At 40.8% G+C, this 22,721-nt stretch overlaps 1 pseudogene; it reads left to right on the forward strand.

Annotated features, from left to right (window-relative positions):
- The first annotated feature begins 7,986 nt into the window (after window positions 1-7,986).
- Window positions 7,987-9,112, forward strand: LOC101995762 (annotated as a pseudogene).
- The last annotated feature ends 13,609 nt before the right edge of the window (window positions 9,113-22,721 follow it).

Raw genomic sequence — 22,721 nt, forward strand, 5'->3', positions numbered from 1 at the left:
GACAGACGCAGGTTAAGATCTTTCCTAGTAAGCCAGCTCGTGGGCTACAAAGATTAATAGAAATGGGTTAGATTAATATGTAAGAGCTAGCCAATAAGAGGCTGGAACTAATGGGGCCAGGCAGTGTTTAAAAGAATACAGTTTCCGTGTAATTATTTCGGGTATAAAGCTAGCCGTGCAGGCGGCCGGGTGCTGGGGACGCAGCCTCGCCGCTCTTATTTCAACACGCAGAAGTCAAAGTGCAAGTTTGAAGAGTGAGGTCTTTCCTTCCATCTATGTATGGTCACTGGGGATCAAACTCAGGTCACCAAGCTTGCCTGGCAAGAGTCTTTGCCTGCAGAGTCATCTCACTAGCCCTACATGTGTTTTTGTAATACGTTGCTGAATGTCAAAATGTTCTCCAAATGAAAAAGAATCAAAATGTGATGTGGGAGTCCCCTCTGTGTGCTGTCATTACCATTAATGAATAAAGAAAGTGCCTTGGCCTGCTGATAGGGCAGAACTTAGGAAGACAGGGAAGGCAGAACTGAATGCTGGGAGAAAGAAGGACGGAGTCAGGAGAACATCATGGACCCGCCACCACCACCAGAGACAGACATGCTAAGACTTCACTGATAGGCCACGACCTTGTGGTGATATGCAGGTTAATAGAAATGGGTTAAATTAATATGTAAAGGTTAGCCAATAAAAAGTTAGAGCTAATTGGCCAAGCAGTGATTTCATTAATAGAGTTTCTGTGTGATTATTTCAGTTCTGGGCAGCCAGGACAAACAAGCAACCTTCCTGTAACAAAAATGTGCTCCAATCCTGCTGTAGCATAATGGTAGCTAATATCTGCCATGCTTTTACACTAGAAAAAACATAATTTTACTGGGACTGTGACTTTCACTCAGGGTAAGCTATGTAAGGAGGACATCTGAAGCTTTTACAATGGTAGAAGCCAGAAGGGTGAAAAACATCACAGGAAAATCCACAGAATCAACTAATCCGGGCTCATAGGAACTCACAGAGACTGAACCAACAGCCAGGAAGCCTGCATGGGACTCACCTAGGGCCTCTGCAAATAGGTGAGAGCTGTGTAGCTTGGTCTTCTTGTGGGGCTCCTAGAGGTAGGAAACAGAGCTGTCTCTAACTCTTTTGCTGACTTTTGGGACCCTATTCCTCATGCTGGGTTGCCTTGCCCATCATTAGTACAGGGCAAGGTGCTTAGACTTACAGCTTGATATACTACGTTTTGTTGGGATTAATGGGAGGCCTTCCCTTTTCTGAGTAGAACTAAGGAATAGTGGATGTGGGGAAGAGAGGAGGAGGGGTAGGGAGGGACTGGGAGGAGAGAAGGGAAGAGAAACTACAGTCAGAATATAAAATCAATGAATAAATAAATAATTTAGAAAAAAAACGAATGGTGAATCTCAAGTTTCACCCAAGACCTTCTCTACTAAAACATCAGAGGGCCAGGGAGTGAAGGAATCAGTGGACCTGGGGGATGCATCAGGAGGCTTCATAGAAACAGTCAAACTGCAGATGACCTTTGGGCAACTACTTCTAAATGAATTCATTCATTTTTTTTCTTTTATTGATTCTTTGTAGATTTCACATCATGCATTTGGATCTTACTTATCTCCCTGTCTCCTCACATCTACCCTCTGCCCTTGTGACCTCCTCCAAATCAAAACCAAATTTAGAAGAAAAATCAAAAGAAGCAAAGAAACAAATCAATCGAAAGAATCCTGTTGTGGAAGCGGTAGTGTGGCCCAATGAGTCACACAGTTTACCCTTTAGTCCGTTCATCTTCACTTTCCAGTATTCACCTTCTCAAGTCATTGGTCTGGCTCAAGACCCTGGTTTCTGCTACACCACTGATAATGAGCTCTCCCTGGGGTTCCTCTTGGATGTCCTGTTCTCCTGTGCTCTGGAGAGTCTGCTGTTTTGGGATGTGTAGGTTTGTCCCTTTCACATTCTCCAACGGTTCATAGATTCCATGGACGCTGGGATGGGTCAGCTCACAGCCCTGGTTCTGGACCTGGATGGTAACTAGGTTGACCAGCTTGCTAGCTTTCCCTCATCGTCACTACCTAGGTGAGTTCTCTAGCACTGCTACTGCTAGCTCACTCAATGATACAAGGAGCAGGTTTCCTGTTCTTGTGTCTCAGACCTGAGTCCCCCTCACTCCTCACATCTCCAAGTACAATTCTGTTTTGCCCTGGCAAGGTACAGGGCCCTATCTCCTGATTGCTGTAGGGTGAATACAAGTGGGTAGTGAGGTAAAGTCCTTTGTTCTCATGCCCTTAGGGCTGGCTCACCTGCAGGGGTGGGAGCAACAACAGGGTCAGCTCTACTGAATCACCCAGCAGGGTGCAGGGGCTTTTTTTCTGTGTCTTGAAGCTGAGGTGGGACTGGGCTAGTTCTCTCCCTCTTGTGACCTTGGGGCCTTTAGGTGGAGACTAATTGTTCATTTTCCAACTGTCCAGACCCAAATAATCATGCAGAAGCTATGTTAATTACAACACTGTTTGGCCAATGACTCAGGCATATTCCTGGCTAACTCTTACATCTTAAATTAACCCATTTCTATTCATCTGTGTATCGCCACAAGACTGTGACCTACCAGTAAGGTTCCAGCAAGTATCTTTCTCCTTCAGCAGCTATATGGAGTCTTCTTAACTCTTCCTTCTCTCTCTCTCTCTCTCTCTCTCTCTCTTCTGATTTACCACCTGGCTTTACTCTACTAAGCCATTGGCCCAAACAGCTTTATTCATCAATCAATAAACACAACACATATACTGAAGCACGTCCCACATCAGGGACCAACTCTTTCACCTGCCACAGGTAGCAAGGGGTGGATGGAAGAGGGCATATTTCCCTCATCCATGACCCCGAATGGCAGACTAGAAGCGGAAGTTGACTTTGTTGCTCTCGACCTTCAGGGTGATATGGTCTCCAACAACAGGGTCAGCTCTATTGTGCTACCCATGCAGAAATCACACTGCTCTTTCTCGGGTGTCGCAACATGTGAGAGTCAGAGCTAGCTCTTCCACTGTTGTGACCCCAGGGCCAGCTCTCTTACCTGGAATTCATTAAGATTTTACAGTAAATGCCATGATTGGTGTTGGAGAAACAGCTCAGTGGTTAAGAGCACAAGAAGCTCTTGCATAGGACATGACCTGGGTTTGTTTTCTATGGCAACTCACAACTATGTGTAACTCCAGTTCCAAGGGATCAGAAATTTTCTCTGGCTTCCATGGGCACTGCACACATGTGCTGTGCAGACATACATGCAGGCAAAACACCATACACATAAAAGAAAAGAAAAATTTAAATGCTGTTTTCACCCCTAGATGAAGAGCTACAGGAAGTCACTGGCTACTAAGCAAATGGTTGCTAAGAGAGAGAATCAGTTGCCTTGTAAGGATGATCACTCACGTAAGTTACCCATGCCAATTGGTCAGTTTTAAACTCATGCACATTTGAGCAAAGCTAAGCTGATTCAGTAGGTTATAAATGCAAGTGTGTATGTCTATATATGTAAAATTAATATTTAAAGATGAGATCATGAATCTGGGAAGGAGAGAGGGGAGTTAGAGAGGAAGAGGTAAGGTCTGGAGTATTGTAGATACAGTGTCCATGTATGAAGTTTAAAAAGTATTTTTAAAAATGTCATTACTAGCTGGGCGGTGGTGGCACACGCCTTTAATCCCAGCACTCAGGAGATAGAGGCAGGCAGATCTCTGTGAGTTCGAGACCAGCCTGGTCTATAAGAGCTAGTTCCAGGACAGGCTCCAAAACCACAGAGAAACCCTGTCTCAAAAAACCAAAAAAAAAAAAAAAAAGTCATTACTTTCTTAAAGATGAATTTGTAAAGCAGCGTATATATAGTGAATAGTTCTTGTAAAGGACATTTGTAAACTTTCTCAAATAAAACAATTGAGTATTTATGTATAGACATATCCGTGTAGTTGTTTACACAAAACAGTGCTGAGTAAATTCACAGCAATGTTGTAGCTAAGCAAACTATGTAAGAGAGGGTGGCATTGTTTGCATCACTATTTCCAAAAGTCAACTCTTGTCATAAAGCCTACCTACTTCAGACACTCTTTTTCCTGGGGAAAATTCAATTCTGCTGTAAGGTACAGAAAGACTCTCAAGCGTCTCAAGTGACAGGGAAAACAGTGGACCTGGTAGTTTTTGAATAAATTGGATTTCTTGATGGGGATGTCAAGATGAACATAGAGGAAACCTTTAAATTTAGGTGTGCCACAACCTAAAATAAAGATAGTTTTGAAACTATCTGTGAGATATATGTCACTCTGGGAAGTATTTTGGAATGACAGGAGGCAACTTGACATGAGGAACAGAAGTAGCATCATCCAGCACAATCTCAAGCGTGGAAGACTCTTTCTCTAATAAGAGTTAATACAATGTCAAAACTGCAGCTGAAGGGCTGCGTGCATCCCCTTGGCGAGGCAGAAAAGGTGACCTCTCCTCTCTTAGACAGCTTCCTCTAGAATTCCTACTTCCTTCTCAAGTCTCCCTAGCTGCCTGCTAGCACAGATGCACCATTGGTCACCTGCATGTGGAAAGGCATAACCATCTTACAATGGCTGATGGAAGCCAAAAGAGGAAACAGGGCTTGGTGCATCAATGGGATATCATTTAAAATAATGTGTGCTTGGTTTTAAACCTAAAGGCATCCCTCCTGCATCTCAAATCTGTTTACATCTACAGGACTGAGGTATTCAGCGTTTAGATTGATTTGACTTTCATCTATGTATTAGCCTCCACTGTTTTTTTTTTTTTATTTTCTTCTGTTTGGAGATTATAATATAATTACAATATTTCTACCTTCCCTTTCCTCCCTCCAGACCCTCCCATACACTACTTCTTACTTACTCTCTTTCAAATTAATGACTTTTTATCGTTAGTTATTATAGCTTGCAGATGTATATACAAAGTCCTAAATATAACCTGCTTGGTCTATATGATATTACTTGTATGTGTTTTTAGGACTGCTCATTTGGTATTGGATAACTAGTTGCTGTGTTCTTCCAAAAGGGAGATGATTTCTCCTTTCTTAGCAGTCTTTAGTTGCCTGTAGTTCTTTGAGTACAGTTGAGGCCTTATAGGCTTTTCCCCATACACTTATGCATGTCTATTAGCAAATCCCTGTACAGTCTGTTTGGGCAGTCATACTGGTGTCTGCATTAGCTTTTACAAACCTAATGTGCCCCTTCCATAACGCAGCTAGCTATTGAGAGTCCTAAGCATTATCTGGATACACGCCACAATGGTTTACCATTGACTTTTTCCAAGCTTTTAAAACCTATGAAGTTACATATCAACTAGGCAAAAAAAATTGCTGTGAAGTTTCCATAAATTTTAAGATATGAGTAAATTATTAATCATTTACAGGATTAACCTTTTACGTGGGCAAAAGTTGAATGTCTGAGAACCAGCTTTACCTGCTATCCATCCTTCATTCCCATACATGAAGCTAATTTTAAATACTGAGATATTTTTGAAAAGCAAACCCTCTTCCATTTCCAAACTGGCTACCTATTACATGGAGTAAGTGGTCCTTTCCTACACGCAAATTGGTTTGTATTATAATATGATTCAAAGAAACAAGGAAATAAGAGAACCCACAGATGAGAACACTTAACAGCAAACTCTCTAGTCTGGGCAAGGTTTCAGCAGAAAAGGAGGATGAGTCCTGAAAAAAGACTCCACTAGTTTCCTCCTCCTTTGGGTTGTGTTTCTGGCACCAATCCTGGAAAGTCTCAAAATACATAAAGATATTAAAAAATAAGCAGGAAGAATAATGACCTAGACATCCATGTATGCAAATATATACACTCACTGTCCCGGTCAGGGTTCCCTGATGGGACAAAGCATATGCTAAAAACAACTTGAACAAAGAAAAGGCTTATTTTTGGCTACAGGTTTCAGAGGCCCTTGGTCAGATGATGCCATGGCATTGGGCCTGAGGAGAGGTAGAGGATCATGGACATGAGAACACAGAAAAGACTGCTCAGTTTATAGCAGCCAGGTAAGAGACTAATCGGGAGGAGCCAGGGACAAGGTAGACACTTCAAGACATAGTACATAACCAACTTCCTCTAACCAGGCCCACCCTCCTAATAGCCCATTTTATACATAGATTAGCCATTGATAAAGTGAACACCCAATTACCTCTGAAGAGCACCACTACTGGGGTCCATGCTATCAACATATGAACCTTTGTAAGAGACACATCATATCCAAATTGTAATGCAAGGTAACAAAAAAATACGGCAGATAGAGAAATTATTTTGAATATTGCATTCAGTTCATTACTGCAAGAAGCAAAAATCAAACTCAACGGTTTCTACGGCTTAAGAGGGGCTTGGGGCTGACATTATAGCTCAGTGCTAGAGCATTCACCTAGCACAGACAAGGTCCTAAATTCAATTACCAGCACTGAGAAACAATAATCAAAATTAAGTGTTGATACTATTAGTGTTAGTGGTACAAATGAAAAAGATAGCAATGCCTAAATTCTCAGCACTTGAGAACCGAGGAAAGAGAAACACAAATTTGAGGCCAGCTTGATCTACATGTCAAGAATCTACTTGACAGAGCCACAAGAAAACATAGAGGAAGTCAAATATATTTGGCTCACACTGCTATAGAATGACAGCTAGACCTAGAAACCAAACAGTTTCTTCAGTTATGTCTCTATCCTGGTGGCTTCGATTTCCTTGCAAGTTGCTAGTATGTTTTTTTATCCAGGCTTAGCCCTCTGCTGGGCAGATGCCCTTGACTCTTTCCCTTTATAAGACCCAGGAGAAAGAGAATACGCTCCTGAGGGTTGTGGCAGAGGTTCTGCATCCATTCCAGTCAGCCTGCCCTGTTCACATACAAGTTCTGTCCTAGACACTGTCACTACAAGAGTAACATCTGTTCACGCCAGACAAAGTTAACTTTGAGCCTCCAAGTTAAGGTCCTCACATAAACCTGAGGCCACTGTTGCTTTAAAAGGGGGAAGTAGATGCAGAAAAGGCAGAAATAACAGACTCTAAGGCAATTCCCCCTCCTGCGTGCCTCCCCGGCAGGTGAGAGAATTTTTCCTGAGATTTGCTTTCATAGACTCTCGCAGCCTGGGGCCAGCAAACCATATTTTAAGTCAGAGAGTTATATAGCCATTACAGCTCCCCACTGTGCCTTTTTTCAGAATTGCCACAAGTTCAGCTCTTAGACGATGTTGCCCTCAATATAGCGAGCCATCAGCGGCTTAAAATTCTCCTGTGAGCTTTGAGCCTCAGATGACTTTTCCTGATAGACGTTTGAGGCACCTCATTGAGGCAGCAGCACACATATTTAATGAAGTCCTGAAAAGGCACCCGGAGTGAAGCAAGAGCTGAGATAAATCAAAAATAAAAATAGATATCTAAAAATAGCATCCATGGCTTCAGACAATTTACAATGCCCTTAATCAGCCCTCAATGTAAAGTACACAGATTAAAAATACTCAAAAATTATATCACAGAAAGCAAAAGAGGGGGGAAAATGCCACTGGGCAAGGCGATTGTGATTTTATTGATGTGTATGAGCACTAGAAAGACTGAACTGAAAAGGTAACAAGATGCCGTAATATAAGGCTACTTTACGGAATAAAACTAATAATTTCAGGATAGCTTTGATAGCTCAACACCTGCAAATGTTTTCAGAAGTAATAAAGAGTAGTTGATAATGGCATTTAATCAATAAGGGGTTAAAGATGAGGTTGAGCAGGGATGGATACTTGCTTTTCTTCCCAGATGATCTGCACTCACTTCTCAAGAACCACATAGAGTGGCTCACAACTTACTCGAATTCCAGCTCCAGAAGGTCCAATGCCTTCCTCTGGCATCAACCGAAGTCTGCACACAGGGGTGTACACCCACAGATACTCACACATGCACACACATCAATAATAATACAGACACCCCAGAGTCCGGGAGTCGAGGCCGGTTGTCCAGCCAGTCCCGTTCCGCGCTCCCCTGCCTTTTCTTTCTCTTTCAACATGACAGATGCCGCTGTGTCCTTCGCCAAGGACTTCTTGGCTGGTGGAGTGGCCGCGGCCATCTCCAAGACGGCGGTAGCGCCCATCGAACGGGTCAAGCTGCTGCTGCAGGTGCAGCATGCCAGCAAGCAAATCACGGCAGATAAGCAATACAAGGGCATTATAGACTGCGTGGTTCGTATCCCCAAGGAACAGGGAGTCCTGTCCTTCTGGCGTGGTAACCTGGCCAATGTCATCAGATACTTCCCCACCCAGGCTCTCAACTTTGCCTTCAAAGATAAATACAAGCAGATCTTTTTGGGTGGTGTGGACAAGAGGACCCAGTTTTGGAGCTACTTTGCAGGGAACCTGGCATCAGGTGGTGCCGCTGGGGCCACATCCTTGTGCTTTATGTACCCCCTTGATTTTGCCCGTACCCGTCTAGCAGCTGATGTGGGCAAAGCTGGAGCTGAAAGGGAATTCAAAGGCCTTGGTGACTGCCTGGTTAAGATCTACAAATCTGATGGGATTAGGGGCCTGTACCAAGGCTTTAATGTGTCAGTCCAGGGCATTATCATCTACCGAGCTGCCTACTTTGGCATCTATGACACTGCAAAGGGAATGCTTCCAGATCCCAAGAACACTCACATCTTCATCAGCTGGATGATTGCACAGTCTGTCACTGCTGTGCTGGCTTGACTTCCTATCCCTTTGACACGGTTCGCCGTCGTATGATGCAGTCAGGACGCAAAGGAACTGACATCATGTACATAGGCACGATCGACTGCTGGAGGAAGATTGCTCGTGACGAAGGAAGCAAGGCCTTTTTCAAGGGTGCATGGTCCAACGTTCTCAGGGGCATGGGTGGTGCCTTTGTGCTTGTCTTGTATGATGAGATCAAGAAGTACACATAATTATGTCGTAGGTGTTCTCCCCGAGAACAGGCATGTTGTATAATACACCATATCTTGAACATTCTGGACAGATTCTCTGGGCTTGTCTGTTTTATCAATGGCAACTATTTACCAGTTGAAAAGTGGGAAGCAATAATATTCATCTGACCAGTTTTCTCTTAAAGCCATTTCCATAATGATGGGACTCAATTATATTTTTTATTTCAGTCACTCCTGATAATAAAAATTGAAGAAATAAAAAATATCTAAAGACAAAAAAAAATAATAATGAGACAGATCTTTTGGAGAGCTAGTCAACGTGACTCCATGTTTCATCTGATTTTCATCGTGAAAATGGAAAAGAAAGCTTGCTTTGTTGGCGCTAGTAGCAGGTGGTATTTGGTACACAGTTTTAGAGAAATCCTACCAAACTGAGCACACAATGTTACATCTCAGTCATATAAAATTCAACAAACCCATCAAGCCTGATGTAACACATTTAAAAGCTTCTCACCTCATATTAAGGCTTGGTAAGGCAACCCGGTACTAGGAAAACCTGCAAAAGCATGAAGAACAGGCTCCACTGCCACTGCTAAGAGTCCCACAAGGAGACCAAACCATACAACTGTCACGAATATGTAGAAGGCCTAGGTAAGGCCCATTTGGGCTCCTTAGCTGTTGGTCCAGTATGAGCTCCTATGATTCCAGGTTAGCCCTCTCTGTGAGTTTCCCTGTGATAAACTTGACCTTTCTCCTGACAACCTCCATGACTCCAGTCTTCAGATTCTAGCAGAGGAGATGAAACCATATTAAGTGTCAACACTGTACCCAGACAAATGCCGCCTTTCATCTCTCAGTAGTATGCAATTCTCCTTTCTTGACACGCCACTGTCTCAATTTCCCTTCACCTCAAAACTGAAACTGAATTTCAAAATGCATTTTAAGATGCTTATTTTAGAAAGATAACATATCTCCTAGAACACAGGAATGAAATCCTACGATGAATAAAATAGGAAAAGAGAGAAGTTCAGTCCAGAGGCCTACGTGGTACTGACCATCCATAGGCAGCTGGGTTTGGTTTTGTAGGAACTTGGAAGGAAAAAAGTAAAAGTTACTCTGCTGCTGCTTGCCCAAGAAGCACACAATAGTCATTAGCCATTGGCCCATGATTCTTCTTGACTGGGAGTTTCCCATAAGACATTAATTGTCCCATATTTTCGTCTTACAGTGCAAAATTGGTAAGACTTCTGGCCCTCACTAGCATCTTATGTGAAGTCAAGGAAGAAGAACTTACCATATTAATATTCCATTAAGCCGACAAAGGTGTCTACTACTGCGTCTGTTCCTATCAAACCATTTTTGTATAGGGTATGGTTCAGTGTTCTCTTTATCAGCTAAGGTAAGACAGCACACCCCCGTGAGGACTAATCTGCCTTCTACAGACTTGTCCAAAACACACTGGGTATGCACATATTCACATGGAAAAGCAAAGACCAAATCAACCACCCCAGTTGTTGCCCAGTTCCTGCACATCAGAATAGACACAAAGGAAGATCTGTAACCATGCCTGCTCGGTTACACCAGAGGATGAAACCTCAGCTACTTTCACCTCATCAGCACTTGGGTCTAGCATATTGCACTTTCCCTTCAAAGTGTTCCACATCTATCATCCTATTCTTAGATGAACAATGCCTACCGTGTCAATGTTTCCACCGGGGAATTCATTCTGGGACAACGGCAGCAGGGACCGCCAGAGCTAAGACCAGAAAACATTGTAAATGGAAAACTTGCAGCTCCTTTTCTTCGAAAAGAATGTTGTGATCCGCATCTGCTTTCATGTGGACACGTTCCACTGCCCAACTCAATACAAGGATTTCTTTTCTGCTTTCCCAACCGCATCATTCTAAAGATGAGAAGAGGGAGCAACTTATTTTCTCTCCTATCCCCACAAGTCCTTTTCATAAATATTTCTTAAACAGCTTACCTTATCTCCTGACCTAGATCTCCCTCTGGAACATGGCCTGTGAGGAGGGCAGTGCCACACACTAAGCCCAGGGTGAAAGTTCCCATTTTACTTCCGACTCACCAGCCGAGAGAACTCAGGTTATTTTAGTATCATTGTACTTCAACCCCAACTGAATCTAGTAGTGCAGTATGCCTTATTGGGTTCATGAGGCAATGTATATACAGTGCTTAAGATACTACTGAATACTGTTCTTTGGGAGTAGTCCAGGCATAATTTGTTTCATCCCCACAGGGAATTGCTACTCTTGCCAGTATTGGAAATGGCTGGATTCCCCATTCCAAAGAGGAAACTGTTCCGATGTCCATGGAAATCAAGATTAATTTCCTTTCAAGATGTTTGCTACATTGGCAACACTTCGTAGTCATCAAAGCCACACCAGGGTATTACATAACCTTGAAAGAAAGCAGCTCTGCAGGGTCACAGATAATCTCCGGATCGCTTAAGGACATGGCACCTCTAAATGTCAGGCTGGCATTTCGTGGGGGTATATTTCAAGTGCATGTAATTCCCTGCCATGTAAGCTCATACTTGGATGCCATCCATTCCGATACAACGAGCTTCCACTCTTCAACCCAACGGTTGTTTGATTGCCCTGGTGTTCAAAATCTCTCAGTACATCTCACTCCCCGCTGTGTTAAACCTCTATTTTCCAGCTCCTGGTACAGAGAGCTGTTAAAGATCAAGTTAATCCCAGAGGGGAGTGGGGAGACAGGGGTCACTGTGACTGCTCCACAAAGTGCTTAGGAAAAACAAGCGCACTGTTGCTCTGGGTTGGAGGCAGCCTTTGAGAGGGCTGCATTTTTTCCTTCTTTAAGAACTAAGTAAATTGTCTTTCCTTTAGCTCAGGGGAAGGCATCACCTACCTCTTACTTTTACCACTCATTTCAGCCTCTGTAAAGGGAAAGAGTGATGTTGGCACCTACAAAAATGTAGCACTTCAATATATGTCAATATATGTTCTTGAAAAATAACTTAGAGGGGGCTGGAGAGATGGCTCAGTGGTTAAGAGCATTGCCTGCTCTTCCAAAGGTCCTGAGTTCAATTCCCAGCAACCACATGGTGGCTCACAACCATCTGAAATGAGGTCTGGTGCCCTCTTCTGGCCTTCAGGCATACACACAGAAAGAATATTGTATACCATAATAAATAAATAAATAAATATAAAAAAAAGAAAAATAACTTAGATGCTCTTCTATCTAATCCATTAGCATATTAAATTATTAACTCTTTTCATCTATTCCGATAGTATTTCTAGCAGAGGATGTTTACCATTCCAGTTATGATGACTAGTACTTGTACTCATGAACAAATGAGTCATGTGAGCCAATGTATGTATGAATGTGTGTGTGTATGTGTGTGTGTGTATGTACAGCTTCAGATATATTGTGTATATAAACTTACATATGCATGCAAGCATATGGGGAATATTTGAGGTCAAAAGCTTTCATTATTCTTAAAGTTGTTGAGATGTTTATATTTAATGATACAGCTGATCCCTTAACACATTGTGCTTCCTACCAATGATCAATATTGGCCTTTTATTTTGCACAATTCTATGAACTGTTTATATATACATTATGCATACACAGAGATAAAATGCATAAATTCTCATACATGTATACATACATTAATACATAATTTGAGAAAATAATGTATTGGAGAAAATCATTTGTGACAAACCCTGCTAGAAGTCTCGCCAATGTCATCTCCTTTTTCATTAATAATTTCTAGCTTTTATTTGGTACACTTGGGTATCTAGCTAAAATGTCTCCACCTTCCTTAAAGCAGAGTATAACCCTAGGTACAAACTCAGATAATCTAATGTCACAGAAGTTCTGGGGTATTATAGAAACATCTGAGAAAAGTCCATAAAAGCAGTATGGCCCTGCCTGCTTCTTTCCTAAACCCAAGGATATAGAAGCAATTATTTGAATCTCAGAAGCAATTTTGTATTCAGAAGCAACCTTAAAATTTTTAGATTTTCACATCTTATTTCCTAGGGAGCTATGCATCTGTTATTGTCTGCCTTTAGACAGAGGGTGAAGACTGTTTACTCTCAGGCTCCCACTGTCTGCCGCCATCAGGAGGGTACCATGAGAAGAACACTCATCTCGGAAGTCTGAATGCCCCTTTTGTTCATGACAGCACTCTGTCATGGTTTAGCAAGCCCTCAGAGGCTGGCCTTCTAACACACACATTTATTACTTATTAAAAATGTCTTCTAAATGGGTAGACTACAGGAAATGGTCTCTCGTGGAGACACAGACGGCAAATGAATTTTCTAAGCTGTGGGTAGAAATGGAACCCTCTGCGGTTTATCCTGAATCTCACCGGGGGCTTTTCCTTTGCAGGTCTGTCAGAGCAAACCCTTCCACAAAGACTCATTTTGTAGTAACAAATGCATCCTGTCAGATTCTGCCACACCTACTCGGTTATGCTTGGCTGGCTTGAGAATGTTAATGTGATGCACCTCACAGCCACCAAGCAATGGAGAGAGCACAGCTGTGCCGTGCGCTGTGCATGAGAAACACTCTTCACAGAAGCAGAGAATTGATCAGTGCTCTGGTGAATCTACGCCGCTGGAAAAGCCACAACGTTGGTGGTTTAGAAAGAGACAATGGAATGTATTGATTGTTAGAAATGAAGGAAACAAGAGACCGGCGGCCCTGCCAGTCGTGTGATTTGCTCGCTGTGCTGTCCTGTGATAGTGGCTATTCTGCTCAAGTTATCTTTGTTGTGCTTTATGTGATATTCTGTCATTCCATCTGTGTTTACTAGTTTTATTTCTTCTTGAGGGAAGCTGGAGTTACTTGAGAACAGAGTCGCTCAACTGAGAAAATGGCTCCTTAATATTGGCCTGTAGACAAATTTGTCAAGAATTATTTTTTTTTTTTGACTAATGATTGGTGTAAGAATGTCTCACCCACTGTGGATTGGGCAGTTGGTCCTGGGTTCTGTAAGAAAACAAGCTGAGCAAGCTTTGAGGACCAGGCCGGTAAGCAGCACCTGGCCTGTTTCGGTTCCTGCTTTGAGCTCCTGCCTTGACTTCCCTCAGCGATGGACTATCTGTCACCTGGAAGTGGAAGATGAAATAAACCCTTTCCTCCCCAAGCTCAGCTACAGCCTTTATCACAGAAATAGAAACCCAAATAAAGACACCATCCATTTGAACTTGAAACTCTTCTCTTCTTTCTCATAGGATTAAAAACTGCTTCAAATGATATACAAGCTGGCTTGGGCAGGCCTCAGCTTACCCAATAGCCACCAGACTACTCACCCTCTATTAGAAAACACTCAAATAAACATTTTCAATGCTGGTCACATATGACACCAGTCCATCCCTCCAACTCTAAGTCCCGTGGAGGCAGATACTATGTCTGCCTTGGGCAACACTGTGTCTGCAGAACAGCAGACAACAGGTTCGTGGTGTTCCTAAGCTGAAAATAATTTGAAAGTTCTTCAGAATGCCATAAGAAACAGTCTGGGAAGAAATGAATTTTCATCTACTTAGTGGATGCTATATAGCCAGGCTAAGTGCTTTTCTTTAACCTTTTTATATGATCTGTGTAATCAGATAGTAAGACAGAAGAGTATGTCTATGACACAAATGGAAAAACTTGGGTCTTAACAACTGAAATAAAGCTTGGCACGAGGAAAGGGGTCATACCTGTAATCCCAGCACTTGGAAAGGGGAAGGCAGGAAGAGCATCAGAAGCTAAACGTCATCTCTGTGTATTCAGTTTGTAGCCAACCTCAGTTACACGAGACCATGTCTCCACAAAACAAAAAATTTTAAGTTAAAATAGCCAGTAAAAAAAAAAAAAAAAAAACGATAAGTTGGCATTCCCTGGGGTACCAAGACGATAGTGCCCAAGTGAGAGTATATTATTGTGATACCAGAGAAGGACAGAGAAGTACCCCCAGCACATCAGGATGGCAATATATACACCTGGTCAGCTGATTCCTTCTCTAGTAGATGCAGAATTCAGAAACGCAATGGTCACCAAAATTAGAGAGGAAAGTTCTAGATATCTTAGAAAAGAAAGGATTGTAAACATATTTGGAGTTTTGTTCTTTTGAATTCTTTGATTTCTCTGGAATATTGGCAAAGTTCATTTTCAGAGAGTTTTAACATTCATATGAAGATTGAGGACGTATGCATCGTTAATTACACTTCCATCATTACTTATGAGATCGTTGTAACTGAGGCTTTGCAATAAGGTAACACAAGCAAGAAAACCTGTGCTCTGAGAAGCGCACTGGTTAGCTTAGTGCATGGTGTTTTCTGTACCAGAACTTTGAACTTTTACAAATATGGACAATTGGCAGACAGGTATCATACTGTTTCACTGGCATCAAAAGAACTAGCTATTATACTCCAATGGTTACTCCAGTGTCGAGCTGAGATGAAAACAGCGGTAGCTCTTCTACTCGTTCAGACAGCATTTGGAATATTTTGTGGTTTCTGTCATTATGTTCTCTGTATGAGAAGAACACTTGCAAATCTGTGCCTGAAGATTAACCAAAGAAGCAGCAGAATGGACTTGTTTTACAGTAAGAACTCAGACGTTGGTGAAAAGTGAAAATTAACTGTGAAACAATAAAAAAAAATAAAGAAAATTAGCTGTGTTCCCTTTGCCTGGTATATGGCAGATAATTAATAACTGTGAATATGTTAAAAAAAAATACAGTTGATGAGTGGTGGGTCTCCCATACTCTTGGGTTTGTACGGCTTTAACTCACTATAGTTCACTACTGCAAACCCCCGAGAGACACAGTATGCAGTTGCATGGCAAAAACTCCGAGAAGTACTATACAGCACTGCGGCGTGCAACCAGGAAACTCCACTTCACAATGACCTGCACACAATATGCTTGCATGTATGTTGTCTAATAGGGCTTGGGCACCCATACAGGAAGGGAAAACTACTTCTTTCTTATAACTTGAACATTTCTCCTCTTTATATTTCATGCTATCCTTAGTGTCTGAGTATCGGCATGTGGTCTACGGTTGGGAGAATTAGAAATAACTTTGTGATCTTCTTCTCCCTCCCAAGCTATTACTAGTATCTAGTAGATCTTCCCACACTTAACCCAATCCCTTCTTCCCAATCTTGTTGGGCGGAATTGAAGGAAGACTGAAGTGGGGTAATAGAACCCTTGTGGTTTTCCCTTCACTTCTTCCTCAAATATTGAAAGCACTAATTTAGGGCAAGGGTTCAGAGACAAAATCCAAACTTCCTCTTTGGTTTGATACCATCCTGCATTTCTCTTTGTCCTCTAGCTGTGTTAGTTAAATATGCGTATGTCATGATTAACAAAAATTCATCTCTCCTCTTACATAGGAAAGAAATTTCTGTTTGATTTTCTGTTTGCCCCAATAAAATAACTTCCATCTAAAATGTTATTTGGATAAAAGAACTCATTTGAAATCAAACTATGGCAGGAAACCATTCCGTTTCATCTGAATTTTACTTCCATGGTTCCAAATTGTTTTATTGTTCTCCTTTTCCACTGAGAAAACAAAGAAAAAACAAACAAAAAAAAAACCAATGCTAGTTTTCCTTTTTTGTTTTTTGTTTTAATTTCATTTATTTTTATTTATTTTTTTAGGTACAAGTGCTCTGTCTGCACCTAAGCCTGCAGGTCAGAAGATGGCACCAGATCCTATTACAGATGGTTGTGAGCCACCATGTGGTCACTGGGAATCGAACTCAGGACCTCTGGAAAAGCAGCCTGTGCTCTTAACCTCTGAGCAATCTCTCCAGTTAGTTTTCTTTTCTTGAATGTGTATTTAGTTGAAAAGTAGATCGCTTGGAGCTGTGTTCCTGTTCTTCTCAGCACAGGCATTCCTCTGGTATCTTTGGTTTTATAATCCTTCCTCCATGCGTGTCCCAGGTGTTTTATAGCAATAGTTATGATGATTTTCCTCTCCATTCTTTAAGGAACTCCAGCCTGCTTCTTGGTAATTGTCATATTAGTGAGAGAATGGATGGGTTCAAGAAGAACTACAAATGCTTTGCAGTCTCCCCATTGCCGCCAGCATGCCAGAGTCTGCCCATGAAGTAATTAAAGAAAATGTCTACCCAGATCTTATGTCCTGTGACTGGCCAGTTGAATGAAATCAGAAGTCATCAAAATATTAATAATTCCTAATATACTTGGATATGATATCTTAGACTAGTTTCTGACTTTTTTTTTTTTTTTTGGATTTTCGAGACAGGGTTTCTCCGTAGCTTTTTGGTTCCTGTCCTGGAACTAGCTCTTGTGGACCAGGCTGGCCTCGAGCTCACAGAGATCCACCTGCCTCTGCCTCCCGAGTGCTGGGATTAAAGGCGTGCGCCACCACCACCCGGCTTAGTTTTTGACTTTTATATACCTTTATTCATGTCAGTTTTGCTTACTCAAACATTTATCTTCAGAACAGATTTGTTTCGTGAGGTGGATTGAAAAAAATGGTTATTATTGTAACGAAAAATAGTGTGCTGAATGTTCCTCTATTTACATACAAGGAAAGGTTGCCTGACTAAGACTACTTGCTTTGTAATCACCATGGTAATTAATTTTGTGATCACGTGGAGTACACTGGGATAGAGATAAAGAACGAAGGCTCAAGGACTCACTGAGGATCTGGAAAGGGAACCCCCAAGCTGAGACGACATCACAGAGTGGCGTGAATCAATTGTAGAACTGTGCGGACAGCTCTACGCTGAATGAGGAAAAAAAAGTAGCTTATAAGAAATGTTAAAGAACTTTTTATTAAGTAAATTGGTGTCTTTTATATATTAAGGTAAACGTCAAGGCTGAAAGCACGTTCTCCATTTCATATTGGGTCTCTCTTCTTTTTTGAATCTGGACTTATTTTTACTGAAAGTCAGGAAAAAAAAAATACTTCATCTCTGCCGTTCATGAAATTTGCCCACATTCAGGGTATTTTTTGAACCACTGCTAATGGGGTATCACTGGTATAAAAGCCTCTTTAAAGCCTATCTGCTATAATCCTGTCTACATCAACAGCTCCACCGGAGGAAAGTGGGGGCTATAGAGGGGTTTCTAAACAGAAGTCCTGGACAGCAGTGAGAACCATCAAGAACAACAATTTGACTGGAATCTTCAAAGCAGGTCTGAAGTCCTCATCTTCCTGGCTGCCCTTCCCGAGTGCTACAGTTACAAGTGTGTGTAATCACACCCAGCTGAAGGGTAAGTGGAATTCTGTGAAAGAAATAAAAACAGACTATTTTGGAAAAATTACAGTTTGTAAACAAATTCTGAACATAAGGTATTAACTTAATACATCGCATTAATTGTAAAATAAACATGTTCTCTACATTACTGAACATTCTCTTGTCTTATAAAGAAAAAGAACGAATCCAGAGTAAAGGTGAAGAGTCTTAGACAGTAACCAAGTTAAGGTCTCAAAAATGCATTGGGATGATGACTTAAACCCCAAATGTGAACATAAATTACAAAAAGAAAGACCCCAAGGTCAAAATACTGTCTAAGTCTTGAGAATCACTTGATATGAATAATGATTTCTGCAGGGCTGTTTCCTGTAGACAGAGTGTCATAGGGATTACTAAGATCCAGGCTTCTATTCACATCTGGGATTTTTTTTAAATTTTATAGTTCAAATTCTAAAGTATTTCAAAAGTGAATAAGAATTTATAAAATCTCCTTCATTGATATATTTTATTTTCTAATGGCTAATCAGTAGATAAATAATGGTGTATTCCCAATTCCCTGCAGAGATAACCTGAGTGCTGAACGAAGGAATGATCCTTCATTCATTCATTCATTCATTCATTCCTGATAATTACTTAACTCTCTGTATCTTTGCCAGTCAGGCACTGGTGTGTTAGTGGCTTGCAAAGTTAATTCGGCTCATTGAAAATCAGAACTTTACTGCCCATTTTGATTTGCATCCATGACTAAACACCTGGCAGGGAACATCTGTTCCTTTGCAGAGGGCAAGCCGAGATGCTACACCTTATGATTCAGCCTCAATATTGACAGTCTGTAATTCTCTTTACCATTGCAAAGTAGCCAAGGGTATTTCTGAATCTCATCTTCTTTCATTCGTATGTATTAAATCAACTTGAAATTGTTAAAAATGGGACCCTGTCTGCCCCAAGTCTTTAAGCTCTGGAGAAGAAGAACTGTCATCGGACTGAGATGCTGATACCTCTGCTTGCTGGAGTGTATCCCTGTCACTCTCCAGGTAGATGGCTTAACACATATGCTGTTGACAGCGAACAGCAGAGGAGGCTTCCCAGAAGGAATATCACACAGCTGCCCTGCAGAGTGAGCTCCCTCGGTGCATGTCAGGGATGTTTTCCTTCTCAAGGGCAGTGGGGATGCATTTTCCTGAAGTAGCTGTATCCACTGAATTTTAAATGTGATTGTCTATGGAGGTTTTAAATTGGAATGGTTAAGAGATAGGTATTTCAGAGAAAGTTTTGTTTGTGATTTCAAGATCCCTTCACAGTACTATTCCTTGCCTCTGTTTAAAAAAAAAAAAAAAAAAAAAAATCCTTCATCTAGTTGTACTAAGTAGAGATCTTTTAAAGAAATGCATCTTAGATTTTTGGATTTCAAGCTTCTGAATTTTGTTGACATCCGCATAGCGAAGCAGAATGAAAATCTTCAGTAGTCTTTTACCCATGTTATGACAACAACGGAATTGCACTATATCCCGTCCTATGAATTAAAGGACCCAAGGTGCCCATTCTGCAGATGCCTAAAGGCTCTTTGTGCTGTTTAACACTTGCTACTCCTTTGGAACAGGAGAATATGAAGACAGCTGTGTAATGCACTAAGGCCAGCAAATTCACAGATGTATTCATTAAAGTCAAATTATAACTTGATGTTGAAAAGCCCAAACAAAAGTCTATTTGCAAAGAAGCAGCTTCTGTAATAACAAACTTGGAAGTCCCCAAACTGCTACTTGGTCAAACTGAAGTGTTGCTAGAAATATTCTTGGACACACGAAGGAAAAGAGCAATGCCCCCCCCTTTTTTTTTTTTGTTCTCAGTTGCCTGGAGCACACAGAAATGTGATGGTACAGCTTAGCCAACTCTTTACTCCCTGAACACTGCCATGCTTTTAATCAATGTCCTCCCTGCTTATGCAAGTTCTAGCAGATAAAGTCTTAAGAGATTAAGTCTTGCATCACTTTATAGCTGATCAACTTGAATTTAGTGGTGTTAACCACACTATTCCTGCAGTCTTCATCAAGTGGGAGCTAGATGAGATGGTTTCATTGTGTTTTCTATTAGGACATGTATGCTGACTGTAGAGCAGTAACTCATGACTTGCCTCTGCTGATCAAAGTGGAGCTCCATTTGTGTTCACTTCATAATTTGTCATTCTAATTTGCTATGAAGTGACAATCAGCAGTTAGGAGGCTTTCAGTCTTGTAAAGCAGACGCCGTTAGAAGTGTTTTACATTGATAATCTTCTTTAATACCACAAGGAGCACAGAGAGCAGCTTTTATTATCTCATTTTACAGATGGAAACACTAAGAATTATAGAAGAGAAGAAATTGATATAAGCTTTGGCCCAACAGTAGCAGGGCTGTAACTAAAACCCTTCATTTATAACTATACCAAAAAGAACAATGAAAACTATTTGTTTCAGAGGAATGGGTCTAATGCAAGGAAATTGCGTTGAGTAGAATAAAACAGGCAAAGAAATATTAAATATACACATCTTCACTCATTTATGGAAGCTAAATAATTTAATATCAAAGATGAAATTAAAATATAACCACGGTTAGCAGAGGCCGGGAAAGGCAGTCAGAGAGTAGAGAGAGTTTGGATAACTGATACCAAAATACAGCTCAATAAAAGGAATAAACTCAAGATTTCTAAAGCTCAGTAGGATGGCTATGAATTACAATAACCTATTACACATTTTATGAAGAATTAAAGAAGCTGAACATCTCTAAATTTCAATGGATGATAGAGATATAAATACTAATAGACATTATTTGATTGTTACAGATTGTGTAAACTTGTTGAATTAGTATACTGTGCCCTGTAAATATGAACAAGTTTTTTATCAATTTCAAAATGAAATTAATTTTCAAACCTAACTGTAGAAAACAAGCTCTCAATTTTTATTACGAACTCCATAGCTATGCTTTGAAGACACAGACTCGGCAATAGTACATTTAAAGCAAAATCTAGTCATGAGAGGCTTCCTGGTTATTTCAGCAGAAACAAATTTCTAAATAATAAAACAGTATAAAATTGTGAATTGTCAATCAAGTCTTCTCATCAAATGTCTGAGATATTATCAGTAAAAATAGGCTTGAAGGAGAACTCTTAATTATTAACTCTGATCTGGCCATTCATGCAGAAAATTATTAAATTTAACACCAATACGATTTTCTTAGTATTAGAAATTAACAAAATATTAGATAATGAATTTTCATTTTAATTATAAGGAAAGTTATTTCATTGATTCATTCCCTTACTTTGGACCTGGATGGAAACAGTAAGAGCCATGCCACACCTCAATTCCGTCCTGTCTTCAAACTTCTTTTACCCAACAAATTAGTCCATTGTCCATTGCTCCTGTATTCAGCCTCCCTCAAGTACTCAGGGCAGGGGTAGAATGCAGACAGGTGCCTCAGCAGAGTATCACACAAATGGCCATATCATTAAGCACTGCTTGCAGTGTTCTAGGACTTTACGAGACTCATGTTCCAAACTTTTCCATATTCTTCTGGTAAGTGAGTTCAAATGGCCAATGTGCCACATGATCAGATTAATCACACACATAGCCCCATTTCTCAGAATTAATTTTCTGTATTAGTTACTTCTCTTGTTGGGACCAATGACATGGCAAGAGACTAAAAGAACAAACCAAGAGGAAAAACTTTATTTTTGCCAGTAGTTTGTGGAAGTGCTCATTTTGCTGAGGGTACAGTCCACCATGGTAGGAAAGGCATGTCACCCAGAAAGGAAAGGCAGGAGGTGGCTAGCCAAACTGCATATGCAGTCAGAAAGCAGACACTGCATCTCACTTTTTTCTTTGTATTCAGTTGAGACTCCCAGTCAATGGAATGATCTCACCCACATGTAAGTTCTCACCTCAACTCAAACTCCCTCACAGATATGTCCAGATATTTGTTTCCTACATGATTCTAGAACATGCCAAGTTATTGATCAATATTAATCATCACAGTGGCCAATCCTCTGAGAATCTTAAGTTCATATGATGTGCCCATTTCCCCTTGAATTAGATGTCTGTTGAGTCAATGTTAACATCCTCCTAAGTTGCAACATGAAAATCGACTATAGTTTTAAATAAAGGCTTTCCTGCCAAAGCTCACCACATCCAATCAGCTGTTTGTTAAATATTTGCGAGCATGGTACTGCTTGCATGGTTTATCTGTGCCTGGCATTCTGGTATTTCTATATAAACTCTTTGTATTAGGAAAGAATTATTTGGTCTCAAACATGTGACAAAAAATGATTTTCCTACTCCCCCTTTGTGTTTTATAGTCTTATGAGTTGTTCTTTACAAACAAAAAATAACAAAAAAAAAACACTCCTGCTTTATTTGTTCCTATGAGGTTTCACTTCCCACTGTCCTATCATTTTAGCTCTAAGCAACCCCTAATCTTTCTGTTTCTATGGAATTGTGTGCTTTAGGCATTTGGTAGAAGTCTAGTTATATTTGTTAACTGGCTTATTTTAAATAGCAGAACATTTCTGAAATTTGCCCATGTTCTAGCTTCTGTTATTATTTCATATATCTCTTCTAGAATTTTAAA

The sequence above is a fragment of the Microtus ochrogaster genome, linkage group LG2 (genome assembly GCF_000317375.1).
Source record: "Microtus ochrogaster isolate Prairie Vole_2 linkage group LG2, MicOch1.0, whole genome shotgun sequence".
In the NCBI taxonomy this organism is placed as follows: domain Eukaryota; kingdom Metazoa; phylum Chordata; class Mammalia; order Rodentia; family Cricetidae; genus Microtus; species Microtus ochrogaster.